Below are 19,083 nucleotides of genomic sequence, written 5' to 3' on the forward strand. Positions count from 1 at the left end.
CGGTAGACCGAGTGTTTAGCTTTAGTTTAATCTTGACGATGTGCAGAAAAGATGGTTGTGCTGCATGTCAAATAAATGTGTGTTTTAAGGTGGCCGGTTATCATGAATCAATATTAAACCCATTTCAGGAATGTTTTTGACTCAATTTCATCAAAAGAAAAGTGACAACGTATTACTCAACAGTTTTGTGTTTCAGTCGCCTTTCCGTTGGAAATGATTGTGAGAAACATTTTTTAAAATCTATGTGGCGCAGTGGTGACTGCATAATAACAATAAAAAAAGAGGTTCTGCGTAGTTTACTCAGTCTTTATACTTTCGGTGTAAAACAGTTTACAGTGACCTGAACGTTCCACCTCAACGGCAAACACTAATTGTTTTGGCGGCCCTGTGTTCACGTCAGCGTCGTTGCTATCTCAGATGTAGCAAAGCAGAGTTACGAAGGCCGTCTTGGAGACCTGCTATGAACTATTTCTTCTAACCTGTTGCCAAAATGGGGCGTCTATGCAGACACCAGTGTGCCACCGAATGTGTTTGGTGTGTTTGTATATGCAGCATATTCTCTTTATGGTACGCTTTCTAAAACGGTGACATTTTAGACATGAGTGCATTCGGATATCGAGGTTATCTCTACTGTTACTGTGACCCACCTTTCAGAGTGAAGTGAGGATATTAATCTTTTTTTTTTTTTTTTTTGTCAAAAAACCGAAGCCATGATACATCAACAGCAGTCTTCCCTGCAGGAAATGAAGTGATGTGTCTCTGTACTTGTTATTATTAGCAGGCTTTAAAATCTCCCCACATTTCTGATAAGGGGCATGTTTAAATATTCATTTAATTATGACCGGGACGAGCCCTGACTTCTCCCTGGAGTTTCTGCCATGGCAGTATTAGAGGTAACTTCAAAGCCCTCACTTAACCTCACCAGAAGACCCCGCCATCGCTTAATGTGTGATGCTTTAAATTAAACATTTTCAAAAAGTGATTTTTTTTGCACTTAATCACAAAGTAAGAGATGAAAACAAATCCATGTGGGGAACAAGTACTGTATTGAATGTGCCTTTAAAGTATTCTATTAATGTGTTAAATGCCATTTTCAAGCCTCATTTATCAATCAATCCTCGCAATTTCACACAAGGGGGCTGAATTCATTTATGACCGTTTTGCTCTCTAATTTGGCCGTGGAAAAGTCCTGCGTGAATTGAGGCCATCTAAAGCTCGATGTGATCAGGCAGCTGTAGCAGCCAGTTCCGCTCATCAATGTAACGCCGTAATTCAAAGAAGCCTTTAGGGTTCCCATATATATATATATATTCCTTTTTTGTTTTATTGTTGTTTTGGTTTTGCTTGTTCTTACATTTTCTCATTTTCTTTTCCCTTAGTTACTCTTTGTGTCATTTTTTAAAGAGTTCCGAAGTTCATTTTACAAACAAATCCCATAGTTAATAAAAGTTAATATTGCAGAAGTGTAAAAATGTAATATTATTGATGCGAGTGTGGCCTGCATTTGAATTTTTCACCTTTGTCTGTGCAGCTAAACAATCACGCCTTGACCCTTGACCTTTGACCTCAGAGCCGGTTAAACCCATGTTCACAGAGCACAACTGAAATGTTGCACAGTTCCAGAACACAGGACACTTAATGCTGTTCATTTACAGTTGAGATTTAAAACATTTTTTCTGCAGGAAGGGAGGGAGACTCAAATGCACAGGAGAAACCTTTTTTCCCCGGACAGGAGTGTAAGATCAGGCTCTCGGTGTACAGATCAGAACGTAAGCAGCCCCCTCGCTCCACTCTGGCTCAAGAACAGAAGCATGGAAGCGAACTCATTTCCTGACACGTTTGCATGAACGCCATCGCCGATAGGAAGAGGTGAGGGGCGCGCGGCAGTGATTAAAAATGTGCTCGGCCCTGTCACTCCCGCTTGCCTTGCTCATTATCGTGGCATCTTTAACAAAGTCAAAAGGAGAAGGCTGTGTGATCTGGAGGGGGAGGCTGCATCCTCAGACCCTGCAGTTAATAAAATCCTTCCTGTGCCTTTGTATATTTTTTTTTAAAAGGAGAGATTTTTTTTTGTGTGTGTATGTGTGTGTCGGTGGGGGGGGGGAGGCGTCTCCGCCTGCCTTCATCCCCTCAGCTCACACGCTTGTCTGTCAGAGACACTTTTAATATGAATCCAATCCGGCCCTGCCGCGTGATTACATTCGTGGTTCAGCAGGCAAAGCCTCATTCCTTTGCCAGCGTTGTGACTAATTGCAGCGCCATCGTTCTCAGCTCGTACACTTTTAAATGCTTCATATATTTAAATAATGTGGGGGTTATTTAAAAAGAATAAATAAAAAAAACGTATCGTTAGTGTGTTCCAGTTTCTGCGCTTGGTCTGTTGTTCTGCATCCAGTAGGAACTTTAGATGGTTTCTCATGAGAAAAAAAAAAAGTCAAATCATTAGTCGAATGGCATGAATATATTTAATTGTCTATTGTCACGGGAATGTTACCCTCTCTATTATATTCAAGCTGCCGGAATCGAGAGCGGGTGGCTTTAAAAGGCTTTCCATGAAGTATTTGTCAACTTGTCCCTCGTGATTCCCAGTGAGCTGGAAAATAAGTCAGCTAGGCAACAAGACAGAGTTCTAGATAATTTTGCGTGTAAAAAATAATAATAATAAAACAAAATTCTTCTCTCTGTGTTTTGCCGACAATAAAGCTACACCAGGTAGTATAGTCCTTAAACCATCATATAAAGAAAGTCTATGGGACGCTAATATTTAATGATGATATCGGAACACAATATTTAATGATGTTTTTTATAAAATGGGAGGTGTCCCACACGCTGCTTCCTCAATCTGGGTGATTTATACCCAGGCCTGTCAGGACATCACAGGAAGCCCCACGGTAGTGTGCTGGTTAAAAAGATGCTCTAAACACAATGAAAAACTAAACTCGAAACCTGACAGCAAGTGCAACACAGTTCTCTCCTCAGCAGACCTTCTGTTTTATTATTTGATACTGTGAATGCAACTGTGAGGGGAAAAAATAACACCGTATATGCCGATAACTTACTGACAGGCTGATCCATTCACCCAATGCAGTATTATCAAGTCACACTGAATAACTACATTTCCAATCAACGCATCCCTCTCTTAATTCAAAGATCAACTCCTGTGTTTTTTTTTTTTTTTTTTTTTTTTTTTTTTTTTTTTTATGGGTTACAAAATGTGTATGGGGAAGTTATTTTTAAATAATTGTTATTTCATTTAAAATCATCATGCTGAAAATTATGTTATGAGAAATTTGAAATCGTTATCTTTATTCAAATGTGTATGGAGGTCCTATAGCCACCAGGGATATATAGTTGTATATTTATAGGCTTTAGATCACTGGAATGACATATATGGCTTTAAGTGGCATTGATATATATTGATATTTGTCAACAACAAAAAAATAAATAAGAAAATAAAAAAAGAGAATTCATATACTTTAATTACTTTAAAGCTTACATTGTGTATAGCACGTATGCAAGTTCATTTTCATCATGTTTGATGTAATTTTGTAGCAGTGGTTTGATACTAATAAATGGAAGTTGATGATGGACCTACAGAATGGCGTGTCATTTATTTGCGGGAATCGTGGAGGAATGCCGTCCAGAGGCTCCTGCGGGCCCTGCTGACCACACTGCTGCCAAGTGTCACCGGATTCAATGGAATTTGGACTGAGCTCCTAAAACTTGATTGAGGCTTTGTCTGTAAAACCCGCATGATTGGAACAGGCCTTTCGGTGAACTTCTGTTTCTTTTCCTTCACTGCTGCCGATTTTCCCCTCCATATCATGCCAGAGACTCACTGAGTTGTTTCAGGCCTCCGGGCCTCCACGTCTCAGCACGGTGCGCTCTCTGCTCAGAAATGCATGAGAGACTAAAGAGGTGTAGTTGGTTATTGCTTTCTTTGTGAATGCAGCTTATTACAACCTATCTTGCAATCAAGAAGTCTCAGTTCATTCTCTCTGTAGCTTTCTTGGGTGCAGTTATTTTGATTTTTTGCAGCATCACTGATGTCTTTTTCATGATCCCTGTCTGTGCTGCTTGACAGTGCATGCTGTGATGTTGTGCTTGTGGTGCCCCTTGTGTCCTGTGTAAACAAGTCTGCAGCTATCGGGAGAAGTCGGCCATTTTGCTGTCTGGTACGTGTACACACACGATGTAACCATGACTGTAAGTGCAATTTAAGATGAAATATTTATTTATGCATTAATTGTGGCAATTAACATATTGTTTGTCTGTATGTTTAATGGCACAGCGATGAGGCATAAGATTAACACCACTACCAGGTGAGATCAGTTTTTCTGATCATTATAGCAAATAAAAGCTTCCACAATATCATGTGACACAATATCGATTTGTGATACCAGTGAAGGTTCACACCTGTAGCTATGACCACCCATTCCTCATACTGTTCTTGAAACATTTTTGCAATGTAGCAGGGCTCATTCATCCTGATGAAAGAAGAACTGTGTTAGAACGACGGGGTGCACTTAATCAGCTGCAACATTCAGGTACGAGGTGCATTTCAAATGAACATCAATATGAATACTTCTTCCCATAGTCCACCCTGTGCCATGTGTTCCCCAGGTAAGCAACACACACCCACATCCATCCATCTGCATGACATAAAAGGAAACATGATTTATCAGACCAGGAGCCGCTTCTTACTTTGCCATGTGGTCCAGTTTTGATGCTCATGTGCCTTTTTGTTGGTGGACATGGGTCAGCATGACTGGTCACTGTAGCCCTCTAACAATGGCTGCTTGACGTGTGTGTGTGTGTGTGTGTGTGTGTGTGTTCTTTAAAGCCTTATTAATGTCTGTGCTGCACGTCCCTTCTCATTTTAATGAAAAAAAACAGCATTTAAATGCTCACCCAAGAGTATAATTATAGTTACTAAACATTCAGTGGTTACTTGGGAAATTAACTATATAGATATATATATATAGTATATAGACTTTTATATATATATAAAAATCTTGTTATTACCATCAATTTCAAAATTCTGGTCACTATGTCCTATTAACCAAACTATAAAAGAAATGCTATTAACTTCGAAAGTCCTGAGGCAGCATCTTCTTACTGGATTGAGTCTTTAAATTGCAATTAATACGAATGCAGCACTGCGTGGCAATAAAGTGAAGCATCAGGAACATAGAGCAGCGGCAGAGTGCCAAGACCCCCTCCCCTGCACCACGGCCCCACCCAAATGTTGACATTATTTAAAATAAAAACAACCTTCATGATTCCACATTGTAGGCCATCATCACTTCACATTAGCTACAGACTGGAGGCACCTTATCAGTGCTCAGTTTACCGCGTTCATTTATAATTATTACCCGCTTGCTTGGCCCTGTCTCGGAAAAGCCGGTAATTCAAATTTATGACGGCAATGTTGATGCGCCCGGGCTTTTTATTTTCCTTTTGAGTGCATCTTCACAGGGCCTTCTGCCACAGCCCCACACTCCCCTCTGCACAGCACATTACGCTGACGTGCCACATGATCAAAAGCGTGGCTGTTGCCACCTGACATTCTCACTTTAATCGCACCAAGGGAAAAGTGTGTGTGTTGGAGGAGGGGGATCTTGATGTGCGAGTCTCCTTTTTATTAGAGTAAAGGCATGATCAGACCACCCCTGAAACCTGTAAACCCAATGAGAACAAAATGGACTTCTTCAATTTGATAGAGAGTGAGAAATATTTTCCTTTAATAAGGAAACATGTTCATTTATGTAAAAGTAATCTCAAGTGTAACCACCACTGTAAGCTCCTGTTCAGAATCCCAATCATTAAAAAAAATTGTGACAGATATCTCACTGGATGCAAACTCTTCTCCACATTGTTCACCCCGTCCTCTACAACAAACACCTGGCAGGTTACTGTCAGGGAGAAACTCCTATCTAACCATTAGCACAAATTACCAGCAATTCATTTAGAAATAGGTGCTTGATTTTGCTTTAGCGTATAATTTTGCATGAGCGTTGCATGATGCTGTGCAGGGAGAATTATATCAGAAAATGACACTAACGTTTATTAGCTGTATTTTACAGAAAAATAATGTTTCTCATAACTGTAGCCTGAAAATAAGATCCAAAATAATACCATGTCTTTGAAAGTTCCGATGTTAAAATAGCTCAGAGCGCTTGTGAACTGGATGTCTCATTTAAATGCATTAGGCACTAATTGCATGACTGGCCATCATATTATAAAATTTGGGACATAGACACCAGACATAGACATTGAGAATATTTTCTGTCTTTATATATCTTTGCAATATCTTGATTAAAAAAGTACTCAGTGCAGGGTCTTGCACTTAAAGTACAACATCCATTGACTAATACACTATTGAGAATGTGCCAGCAGTGCTGATTGATCTCTGTAGACTGTCTTTCTTCTTCATCTTCTTCTTCTTCTTCTTGGGGCTGCTAGGGGTCGCCACAGCAGATCAGACAGTCTGGTTGTTCGTAAAACTGACCTGGCAAAAACCCACACCAATTACCCAGTCTTGGGACAGACACCGAAAAACGCGCTGTCTCATGCTGGATTGTCTTTCCTTCAGCATTAAAGTATTTAATACCAAATAATGACCACACACAACATCCATCTGCAGTAGCTCATCTTGTTAATCGTTGATAGTTTTTAGAATCCTTTTGTAAAATAAAAAAGAAAGAATTCAACAGTGTTCATGTTGCATAATTATTTGCACTGGATGTGGGCTACAGTAGAAGAAAGGAGCAAAAAACTCAAGATGCAAGACCACTTGCACATCACCTCATTTTCACCATTGCACCATCCTAACCTCTGTTTCTAAAATTAGCGTTAAAGATCATGTTCTGGGTGACAGAAATAATTACACACATTAGTTTCTCTTCTTCAAGGTATAGATACCAAGCAGTTTCATGCACATTTGGCAGGATATTGTCCCTGAAGAAGTCAAGTCAAGTTTATTTCTAGAGCTCTTTAACCAAAGTGCTGCACAAAACATAAAAGGACATACAAGTGTACACAACAAATACGATATACACTGAGAGTAATAACTTTAAAACGTAAAAGTCTGGGAAGGTTAAGATTACGTCTGGGAAGCCTAGTTTTTTAAAGCTGAGGTATTGGAAGCTATTTTAATATGAGTTGGCAGCTGATACCATTGGCGGGGTACAGTTGGAAGATCTGGGGGCTGGCTGAAGGTGAACAAGATCAGTTATGTATGGCACGTCCTGTCCATTTAGAGCCTTGAAGACCATCAACATCATTTTAAACTCTATTCTAAACTGTACCGGCAACCAGTGCAGTGAAGCCAGAACTGGTGTAATGCGTTCACTTTTTTAGTACACGTCAGCAGGCGCACTGCTGCATTTGGAACCAACGGTAGCCTTGATAACAGCGACTGCAGGAGAACATTAATTAATCACATTGAGCTAATTCCATGAATGGGCCTATGTTTGGGGTCAGTCTCCAGCACCACTGAACACCTCCTTCTTGGAGGGTTTCACCACAGTTTCATAGCTTTAAGAGGGTCGGCAAACAGAGCAGACTTGTGAAGGCTGATTAAGAAAAAAACCCAGCCAGGCATTTCACAGCATGCGGTTTGAGTTATATAAAACTTCCTTTCGTTGCTCCATTAGTGACTCCAGTTATCAGTGGACAGTCGGTAGTTTCAAGGTGAGTGAATCAGTATGTTTCCTTTGATGTTCTACTCCCTGGGTGACACTCAGAAGATTCAAAGCTGAAAGCAAGCGCCATTACTGACTTTCCATTTAATGGACAAGTCATCTTCTAGGCTACCTAGCTGGAGATCACAGACCAGTTTAACAGCAGATGCAGCACTGTGCCAGAAACTGGGACAGCAAAACAAATTTGGAATAAGACACAGCTCTATATTTCCCTCACTACTCTATCGAAGTGATAAATGCACACGTTTGGAATTATTAATCATGATGATCATAATTAAAAGAACCAAAATAACAGTATGCATACATTACAATGCGTAGAGTCTCTGATTATTTCCTCATTTATTTCCACTTCATCTTAGAGACACTGAATAAATGGACTTTAAATTATATCTCCATACAACTCATTTGTATTTCAGAGTATGTATGCCTCAGTAGAGGGGGAGAAAAAATACCATTCAGGTCGAAAAATTATATTGCCAGGCAGAAGCTTTGGAATGATTTTGCAGGTCATCTCATTCTCCGATGAAGAAGAGGAAAGACTGAGGTAGGGGAAGAAAAAAAAAGATTAGCTTCTTATTATGGTAAATTGTTCAAGGGAGTCAGGCGGAAGGTCAAAGGGCTTCATTATCCACATATCCTGGCAAAATCATTAAGGCACCTTTATAACTTTGCTTGAGTTGTTATAGGTGAAAGCATAATTTAGAAAGAAGGAAAGTATATATACTGCCTTGCTCCACAAAGGCCGGTGTGAGCATATCGCTAAGGACTAAGCCCTGCTTGCCATCCCAATGGTAATAAAAGTGGACCTCTGTCTGTGTAACACACTTCGATGAGCAATCACCACACAACCAAATGTGCCCCTGTCACCCTGCTCATGCAGAATCGCATTTTTCCCCCAACAAGGACTCACTCACCTATTAACCATCAGTTATACGCTAAAGTAAAAAAGATTAGTGTGTGGGCCCAACACACAGAGTGGGCTACTGGATTTTTCAGGTTGAACTGCTCTAGGGATTATTGACAGCGTGTTCAAATATCAATACATCTCGAGCGCTTCATGCAAGCTATCGTTGAGGGAGGCTTGGCCGTTCAAAACATCATTACTCATTTTAAATCATCAACTGACCCTTCATTTCGAGAGAAAAAAAGCAATACGTGGGGAGCCTTTGGTGAGGCGTCCTAGCAGCTAGTGCCTATATTTAATTGGAGGATGATTGTCGCGCACGCATTTCTGCAGCCGTGTTCAATCCAAATTGCATTTGATTGAATAGGAAATTTACTGATGTGTAAAATGGCACAGAAAACAAATCTCATATCTCTCTCTCTCTCTCTCTCTCTCTCTCTCTCTCTCACACACTCATTCAAACACTTCAGATGGGTCTGTGCCTGGGGGAGGGGGCGGGGCCAGGCATATTTCATTTCGTTTCTTTCGCAACGCACTCTGAAGCTCATCGGCACAAACAACAAATTAGTTGTTGTTTGAGTGTCTCAATTTACATTTTATAACAGAAATGCCAAGATGAATTGACTGCTACTGACTGAATATTAGCCACACTGCCAAGACACATTAGCAAAATCGCTAAAACTGTCCTATTCAAATCCGCCATTTTGGCTCAATTCTATGTAAATATATTAACGTAAAAAGGAAGTAAGAGATGATGCTTAGACCATCACATCAGACGTCAATTTGCCAAGGAGAACACAAGCTGAAATAGTCTGCATATTTGGAGGTATCCCCATTACACTGTTAATACTTCTCCAGTGTGTGAAATGTGCCCTGTGCAAAATCCTGATCAACTAAGCAATGCATCTCAACCAGCCGAGGTGAATGGGCTTCTAAGTACCAATGAAGGAGAGTCTCGCAAAATGATGAATTGTGACTTCATTCAAATTGCATCAATATTTGTCCAAAAGTAAAAGCACTCAGACAACCTAGCCATCTGAAGGAGAACAAAATGTCTCGGTGAGGGTGATTTGGACCGGTCAGATGCCGAATATGTCTCTGTATGTGACATTTACAGATACTGGCCATAACCACAACATGCCGTCAGCAACAAACTTGCCATTATCTTCTGTCGCATCAGAAAAATGCATGTTGATGTGGATTGGAGATATATTCCAGATTTAGCATTTTATTTTGCAGGCTGTTTTATGAGCCTGACAGAGCCAAAACCTTGGTGCTATCAGTCACCATCTTAAAAAGAGAGATCAAACATAAAACCCTCACAGCATGTAAACAGAGATCAGAGTTCAGATATTCTCATCAGTTAGTGCGGCATATCTAATCTTCCAGTGCAGACAAACTGCAAAAAACACCCACTGCTCAAGCCTGTTGTGTTTTTATTAGTTAATGCTCAGATACAGGTTAAACCCTTCATACGTTGAATCGTTCAAAAAAAAAAAAAAAGTTGGCTGCTGGGGATTTCCTTGCAGACACAAATTAAATCTGCTGTAGAAAATTACAGCTAATCCGGTATAAATGTATGTAAATGTCAAGTGAAAATAGCCCTAGCTCAAAAATGTGTTGGTTTCCTAATAACAGGAACAGGTCTAATTATATTACCTGTGCAAATGTCAAGTTCTATAAAGGAAAAGCTGTGAAAGATTGAAAGAAATGCCACTTTCTGCTTGAAATGCGACTTCCAGTGGACAACATTGAAGTATGTGGGATTAATCACAGTATTTTCACATTAGCAGTGCAGTTTTTGAATGGGGGATTTCGTGGATAGACATATCTAATAAATGCCAATTTGCTAATTGAGGAATTCACATTTAAAAACCTGTTTTTTCCTGGTTATATCATGTGTATCTGGATAATGTCCACATACATTACAGTTGGGACCAAAAAAGGGGAATATATAAAGATTTATATTATATATACATAAAGATATTTTTTTAAAGTATAGCTCAGTTTTTTATTTTAAATAACAGCTGATCATCTTTAAATATCATGACATTTATGTACAGTTATGGCCAAACCTTTTGAGAAAACAAATACTGTTTTTCACAAAGTCTGCTGGTTCAGTGTTTTTAGATCTTTTTGTCAGTTGTGTCTTGAAGTATAATTACAAGCATTTTAAAACTTTCAAAGGCTTATGCAAAGTTTATGCAAAGAGTCGATATTTGCAGTGTGGCATGCTGTCAATCAACGTCTGGGCCAAATCCTGACTGATGGCAACCCATTCCTTCATAATCAGTGCATGGAGTTTGTCAGAATTTGTGGGTTTATATTTATATTTGGGGATTGACCACAAGAGGTGGAGGAGCAGTTTGTGGGGACGGTGCTTTTGCTCAGTGGCACCTTGGCAGATCGGGGATTTGAACCGGCAACCCTCTGATTACGGGGCTGCCTCCTTAACCGTTAGTCCACCACTGCAAAATTGTTACTGAGCCCACTCCCTTAGATGAGAAGTAGTCCAATGGCAGAACATCAGTCTGTACTTGATGTTTTTCTTGGTGAGAAGGCTTATTTGCTTCCCTTTCTTGACAAGAGCCCGTCCTCCAAAAGTCTTTGCCTCACTGTGCGTGCAGATACCCTCACACCTGCCTGCTGCCATTCCTGAGCAAGCCCTGCACTGGTGGCACCCCGATCCCACAGCTGAATCATCTTTGGGGGACGGTCCTGGTGCTTGCTGGACTTTCTTCACAACACTTCCTTCACAACTGCTCTCCTTGAAGTTTTTGAGGCTCAGATAAATGGTTGATTCATGTGCAATCTTAGTAGCACCAATATCCTCATCTGTGAAGCAATGCAATGATGCAATGCAATGATGTCTGCATGCGTTTCCTTGCAGGTAACCACGGGTAATAGAGGAAGAACAAGGATTTCAAGCATCACCCCCCTTTTAAAATATCCAGTCTGCTCAATCAGAACGACAGAGTGATCTCCAGCCTTGTGCTCCTCAACACTCTCACTTGTGTTCTGAAGTATTTGCAAATTGCCATAATAAAATTGGAAGCAGCAAACTTTGTGAACACCAGTAGTTGTGTCATTCTCAAAACTTTTGGCCACAACTGTAGAGCAGAGCTTACTGGTGAGAAAATCCCTAATTTACTCTTCACAATCACCCAGTAACATGTCAGCAGGTCCAGACGCCCACACAACGGTCTTATTCCATGTAGTTACTGAATAATACAAAAAGGAGCTGCCTATCCTAAAATGCACATTTGAATCTTTTATCCCATCGTCGCCTCTGTGTCACACTTGGTCTCAGAATCCATGCGTAGGTACGTATCTGGTGGCTGTAATTGGATCTATTTCCCCCCCAAAATATTTTTAGAGTATGAGGTGTTTGGATGTACACGTGTTCTTCTTCAAATGGCGGTATGTTGCAGCTGAGCGGGAAAATGGCAAGCAGGCGGATCTTAAGCATATTCTCTGCATTTCCAGGAGAGAGGTGCCCTCAGGCTATGTGAGCCATTGTTTTGATACGGAGTGAAGACTGGGGCACCAAATTGAAAGAGAAATTGAGGCACTGTACTGGCTTTAAAAATAAGATATATTCTAAACTGGAAGATCTGGGTTTAAATGAGCAGATTGCAAACATTGGGCATTATGAATTTTATTATTGGGGGGGGGGTCATAAGTGATGCTGTGTGACCTGTGGAATAAGTGAAACTGTTAAGTGCCCTGTCACTGACAAACAGTAAAGCATCATTAAATGTGAAAATTATATTTTATAATGTTTGTTTCTTCTGGAAATGTTAAATTTGCTGGCTGCGAATCAATAATTTCTCCTTTTTGGGGGTTTTTGTTTCTTAAACTAAGTCTTGCAGCTGTCATTAACATCTCATTTGAGGAGAATTTTTAGGTATCCCATCTGCCTTTCAATTCCTCAGCTCAAGTCCGTAGTTTAAAACGAAGCCATTAAGTCCTAAACTAAAGGGGGAAGGAGGAGGGGGGTGCTTTTAATGAAGCATAAATATGGCCTATGCCACTAATGCCTACAGCTAGCGGAAGCACAGCTGCACTTCATCTTTCCTATTCATCAGCAAATGAATCCAGTGGCTCTGATAAACTCCTGGCACTTGTGCAACCTGAAAAAAAATTACACACTAGTCCTTGGGGATGACAAGATATAACAACAAACAGGATCGAAAACAAATTCAGAAATTGATGTAGAATGACTTGATTTTGATGCAGCAAAAGCCTATATAGATTTCATTTGGAAATCTTCATAATTAGTCCCAAATTTGAATTTAAAGTCATGAGAATCACTCTCACTCACTTTCCTTAGTTCTTCTCAGGGTTGCAGCTGCCGGAGCCCACCTCAAGGCACATTAGCCCACCTCAAGTCACACACACACAACATTCACTCATACACATTCACCTAGTGTGCATGTGTTTGGACAATGGGAGGAAACCGGAGAACCTGGTGGAAACCAAAATGGGGGGAGCACGTAAAGCTCCACAAGGTGTAGGGCCACATCTCTAGTTGCTGCACCAACATGATGGAGGTGCTACAGCAAAAGCATTCAGTTGACTTGAGATCTGATGATCATATCGACAGATTTATTTAAATTTTCTATCATTCTCACCAACCATTCAAAGATGTTCATGTCTTGTGGGTGGCGGCATCATCTTCCTGGAAACACCACTCCCAGCAGGTAAGGAACATTTTATCCTAGGATGATCACTGTATTGATTTTGCAGGAAACCTTTCGGTCTCAAACCTTGCAGCAAGAAAGATTCTTCAGGCAGGTTTTCCCTTTAATTTGTCACTCGCCTGTATTCCATACGAGGTGAGAACGCACACAGACTTTTCAACTTATACGTACCATCAATCACTTTGGAGTTTTCTGGGTCCCGCCGTTGTCTCAGGTCTCACATTGTTCTATGATCCCATCTACTGGGAGAGCAGAAAATAAAATACGCAGAGTTCTCCGTTCAACGCAAAAGGTATAAAATCAAAGCGAGGTAATGGGTTCTGTCAACGAGTCCCAAAGATGGCCAGGACTCACGGAAATCCATATGACAACACATTACTTTTCTCTGGGAGGCCCTTTGTCATCAAATTGATTGTGAAACGCCTTTATGCTAGTGCAGCCGCATTAATATTTTGTGCAGAGGCTGCCTCCCCAGCAAAGTAAATAACAAATGTCTGCCTGAAAGGCATGACCTTGGGAAATCTATGTGGCAACAGAAGGATGCATTTTAGATGTGTTGGAAGTGTTCCTGATCCCTATCAGCCACTCTGGAGCAAGATTACCCAGCAAGGAAAGATAACAAACTATTGAACTCTCACCAAATCCATGGCGAACAGTGAGTTTCAGAATCGTTCCGAGGACCTCTTCTTTTGTGATAGTCGCCCTGTAAAAAAAAAGATGGGAGAGAAAAACAAACACTTGGGCATCTTAAACCCGAGTGAAAAGCCCTAAAAAGAGGGCAAATCATCCAAATCTCATCTGGATGGATACCCCTTGTATTGTTTCCCACATTTTAAGTCTTTATTACAGCATGACATTCCGTCAGAGGCATTTGAGGCATCGGGGTGCTGCTAGTTAACATTGGGAGAATAAAGCCATTAAAATGGATGACTTTCCAATCAACAGGGAGCCTCCGCGGTATACAGACAATGTGGTAATTTGCAGAAATCCCTTCAGTCATTCCTGAGATTAATTAGCATGAGCACTTTTTTTCCATCCTGAATGCTTTAGATGCCAGATTCTCGTTCCAGGATTATGCACACTTTGGCATTGCCTCTTGATCCCAAGAACAACAGTGATGCGTTTGATCTCAGATTGCTTGTTTTAAGTACAATGCTTAATATCATCTTATCAATGATATTGAATCAAGAACCAAGATGCGTCTCGACAGTTGCTTGCAGCGGCCTGTCTTTCAGCTCACCAGAAAAGACACATGGACATCAGGGAAAACGATGAAAAAAAGTCTCAGAGCTTCGTCATCCTACTAACCTACAAGACGACTTACGAAAAGATCTATGCATGCTTGGACTGCTGCGGAGAGCAGGTCTCCAGGCCCTGGTGTCGCCAGATGCTTGTGCCCGAGGGAAATGCAGGTGAGAACCTGACCAGGAGCTATTTCTACTTTTGTACTGTTCAGGGAGGCTGCAGCCAAAGACAACAACATCATCAATTTGGAGGAGTACACAACATCAGTGAACAGCTATATGAGCAAAGTGCACTGATGACGTTACAGTCTTCTAGTCCATTACCACAAGACCAAATAAGAAGCTGTGGATTACAGGAGAGGTATGTTAGCTGCATTCATACAGGGTTACATGCTGGCCATAAGATCAGCAAGGGCCAAACTGTGGCGAGGAAGAAAGATGCATATGCACAACATCACAAGACATGGTGGACAAGACAGGGGAAACATCAAGTAACAATGACCCGACAGTGAACAGACACAAACAGGGCAGCTTTATACAGGCAGACACAGGTGAAAACAATCAGAAAAAACATTAAACTCTGGACCATGGAGTAGCCCCTTCAGGACCAGATCCTGACAAACTGTCTCAAGCTATTAGAGTAGCAAAGCATGCACATGGGCAGAAAATCCACAGTCACTTCCAGGACCTCCATGGTGCATGGGGCAGGGCATCCAGGCCTGGACGATTCCATCGCCACCACCCTGCATCTGACCTCACTCACCTGGACAATAAGGACACATACGCATCAATGCTGTTCATAGACTTGAGTTCAGCATTGAACACCATCATTCCTCAGCACCTGATCAAGAAGCTGAATCTGCTTGTTATGAAGACCTCCACCTCTGCAACTGGATCTTGGACTTCATCTTGTCTGGATCGGGAACAGCATCTCCAGCACCACCACACTGAGTACTGGAGCTCCTCAGGGCTGTGTGCTCAGTCCAATGCTGTTCAAGAACATTGAGTCTAACAGACTGGTGTAAGGTCAACAAACTGTTTCTGAACGAGGACAAAATGAAAGAAATGATTGTTGACTTCAGAAGAGAATGAAGAGGCCACTCCCCACTGAAGACAAAGCTCAATGTTGTTTTTATTACCTAATTCTAAATAGGGATGAGCTGATGCCAATGATTGACAGCATTCTTCTTCAATGATTGACAGCCAATAAATCACATTGCTGATTCTTTCAGCCTAACATCGTTGAAAAATGCACCAAAACTGTTTGATAACTATTTAACTGCCATTACTAATTAGTCACTACCTATTCAACAAGCAATTTCTCTCAAAATATCAAATTCAAAACCAACCAATCTGGCAACAAGGGGGCAATATCTCTGGTTTATCAATTATTAGCAGACACCATTACCTTATCAAAAATCCATATAGATTATTAGTGCTGTTTTATTGTTATTATTTTGTGGTGAACTAGTGAATCCAACCTTCCCATACATCCGGCATCCAGTCTGCAAAAAGATATTCCCCATTGTCTCATTTTGTCAAATGGGTGGTCTCCTCGAAATGCGTTTTGCCTCTCAGTTTCTGTTGTGTGTTTCAATTTTTACTGTGGCTATTAATTTCTCTCTCATGTTAAGACAGGACAATACAGATACTGACAAGTAGGGTATTGAAATGTCACTGTGCTCAGGCTCCCCTAGGACAAGTCTGAAAAATCATTACTGGCCAAAAGAGATCCCAACTTAATATATGTTATCATAATCTTTTGAAAAGGAGAAATACAAGCTTTAGCCATCTGGGCAAGTCAAGCTGTATGTTGGAAATAAATTACAACCTCCCTAAAAGCCTTTCACTCTGGAAATACGTAAATAAGTAAATGTAGCTGATCCCAAATCCCAAATGGCGGCTCTTCCTGGAATAATGTTAGACTAGTAGGGCATTTGGGCGAAGGTTAGAGATTTGTGTTATTGTGGCAAGAAGAGCAACCCAGGGATATCACATCCATTTTACATCCATGTCAGGTTGGCAGCATTTCTGGGCGTAGCATCGACCCATGAAAGGGGGATAAAATATATGTTTGAATATTAAAAATTGTTCATATTATTGAAAGTACACAACATTATGAGGATGATAAACTAAGCCGGAAAAAAATCAGGCAGCGTTATGCGACAGGCAGTGGATGCCCCGTTCGCTGGCAGAATGACAGCAGCATTAGTGTTAATGACAGGCTCTGTTTCTGAGTGTCACACCTTGACTAGAGCCGTCAAAATCACAGATATCCTTCTGAAAAGAAATTCAGCTGAGGCTCTGTGGTGGATAAAAATATCTCTCTGCTTGATAATTATGTGGAAAATTATAAATAATGAAGAGCCTAGACCGACCATGACAGCCCAAAGTTTAATCTTTTTGCTTGTTTCTTCTAATTCTTTATACTTACAATATCCTTATAATTGATGCTCATATATGCTGCCTATTCTTGAGTTAGGGACGAAGTATAACAGAAAAAATACTGCTACCATGACATGCAGTGTATTTGTCTTAGTGTCTTCATTACCTAATTTTCATTTAACTGAGCAGTATTAATTTTTACTGAACCAAATTTCACATTAACGCAAACTATGCTTAGTCTGTTTTGTTGTTTGGTAACATCACCTTTAGAAATGGTATAGAGTCTATACTACAGATTTATTTTTACAGTTTGCATGCCCTGTAACCAACAGCAATGCCATATCATTGCATAAAAGTTTGTGTCACTTTAACCTTTGACATTTAAGGGTTCAGGGAACTATTCTATTCAAATCACAATTTAAATATGCCTTACATAAACTAAAGGTCACTTTTTCAACATGGTACCTCTAGGCAAAAATTAGCATTTAGAAACAGCCTGATCTGGATTTGAATATATTCAACTTTATAGTCATTGTACAGAGCACAGATGAAATACAAATTGTACGTATAATACATGTTCAAATGTCAATAATAAAAAAACTGAGAACCGGTCTCAAAATAGTCAGGACAGGGGCATGTTTACTATGGTGTAGCATCTCAGTTTGACAATGTCTGGGATTCGAGGTTATGAATTTTGGTTTTTGAATTTAGTCTTATTCTTGCCTGATGTACTGTTCCAGTTGCTGAAGAGTTCTATTCTTTGTTTAGTAATGCGGCAATTGATCTCTACAGGTGAAAGATCTGAACTGCAGGCAGGCCACTTCAGCACCAGGACTCTTTTCTGATGAATCCATGCTGTTGTAATAGCTGCAGTAGTTGGGGCAGTGGTGGCCTAGCAGGTAAAGAAACAGACCCGTAATCAGAAGGTCCGCCAAGGGACCACTGAGGTGCCACTGAGCAAAGCACCGTCCCCACACACTGCTCCCCGGGCACCTGTCATGGCTGCCCACTGCTCACCAAGGGTGATGGTTAAAAGCAGAGGACACATTTCGTTGTGTGCACATTTGCTGTGCTGCGGTGTTTCACCATGACTATCATTTCTCTTTTAAAAAAGATATGTGGTTTGCATTTTTACACAAGGTCTTCCCTGAAATAGTCGTTCTCTGGGGAGGAGCATATGTTGCTCTAAAATCGTTATAAACCTTTCAAGCATTCATAGTTTCTTCCAAAACATACAAGCTTCCCACACCATATGCACTTATGCACCCCCATGCCATCAGAGGTGGAGGCTTTTAGGTGGAACACTTTCCCACTTTGAAACAATCCAACTGAAATGAGCCTTGGGACACAGGACTGGACGACACTTCCTTTTTGCATGAAAGAGCTTTAGATGCATCTGCAGATGGCACGGCAGATTGTATTTATTAACGGTGATTTCTGGAAGTAATCCTGGGCCAATTTGTAATGTCATTGACACTGATGCTGATGAGTGAGGGAGTGTCATCTGAGGGCCCAAAGGTCATTGGCCTTGTCCCTTATGCACAGAGAAATCTCCTGTTTCTCTGAATCTTTTGATGATGTTATGCACTGTAGATTTGCAAATGCCTTGTCAAATTGACATTGAAGAATAAACCATATTTTTACACTTCCATTTACAGATTTGAGAGCCTCTGAGCATCTTAACTCCCTCTATAATACATCCCTTTTATAGCTCATCATCTAACAGACCTGATATCTTTTTGGGACCTGTAGCAGGCATCCAATTTGAATTGATAAAAGTCTCAAATTCCCAGTTTGAACATTTGTTGTGTTATCTATGTTCTGGTGTGAATAAAATATTGGCTGAAGGGATTTAAAAGTATTTTCTAATTTATTCAATTTAAGGAATTGGGTTGTATGTAGAGTGGGGCAAAAAGTATTTGGCAGTTGTCACACTTATGAAGTTATCACACTTAAGAAAATGAGGGAGGTACATAATTGTTCATCATAGGTACTCCTCAGTTGGAGTATTGAGAGTAATAATGGTAACACCAACTTAGGCACTTGAGAGTAATAATAATCTCTAGTAATGCATGAAAGTTGGCAGCCCTGGTTATGCTATAGTTTAGTTGAATCTGCTAGTTTCAGTTTACTGTGTTAAG

The 19,083-nt window shown here is 40.5% G+C and overlaps 1 long non-coding RNA gene across 2 annotated transcripts; it reads right to left on the bottom strand.

Moving 5' to 3' along the window:
* Positions 1-13,540: 13,540 nt before the first annotated feature.
* Positions 13,541-15,465, bottom strand: LOC114802331 (uncharacterized). Of its 2 annotated transcripts, XR_003751709.1 has the most exons (4): positions 15,399-15,465; positions 14,638-15,320; positions 13,952-14,016; positions 13,541-13,555 (listed from the first exon to the last, which is right to left on the bottom strand). It is a non-coding gene; the product is annotated as an uncharacterized LOC114802331 (long non-coding RNA). The 2 variants fall into 2 exon arrangements; XR_003751708.1 differs by having other exon boundaries at positions 14,638-15,456.
* Positions 15,466-19,083: the final 3,618 nt, after the last annotated feature.

The sequence above is a fragment of the Denticeps clupeoides genome, chromosome 13 (genome assembly GCF_900700375.1).
Source record: "Denticeps clupeoides chromosome 13, fDenClu1.1, whole genome shotgun sequence".
Taxonomy (NCBI): domain Eukaryota; kingdom Metazoa; phylum Chordata; class Actinopteri; order Clupeiformes; family Denticipitidae; genus Denticeps; species Denticeps clupeoides.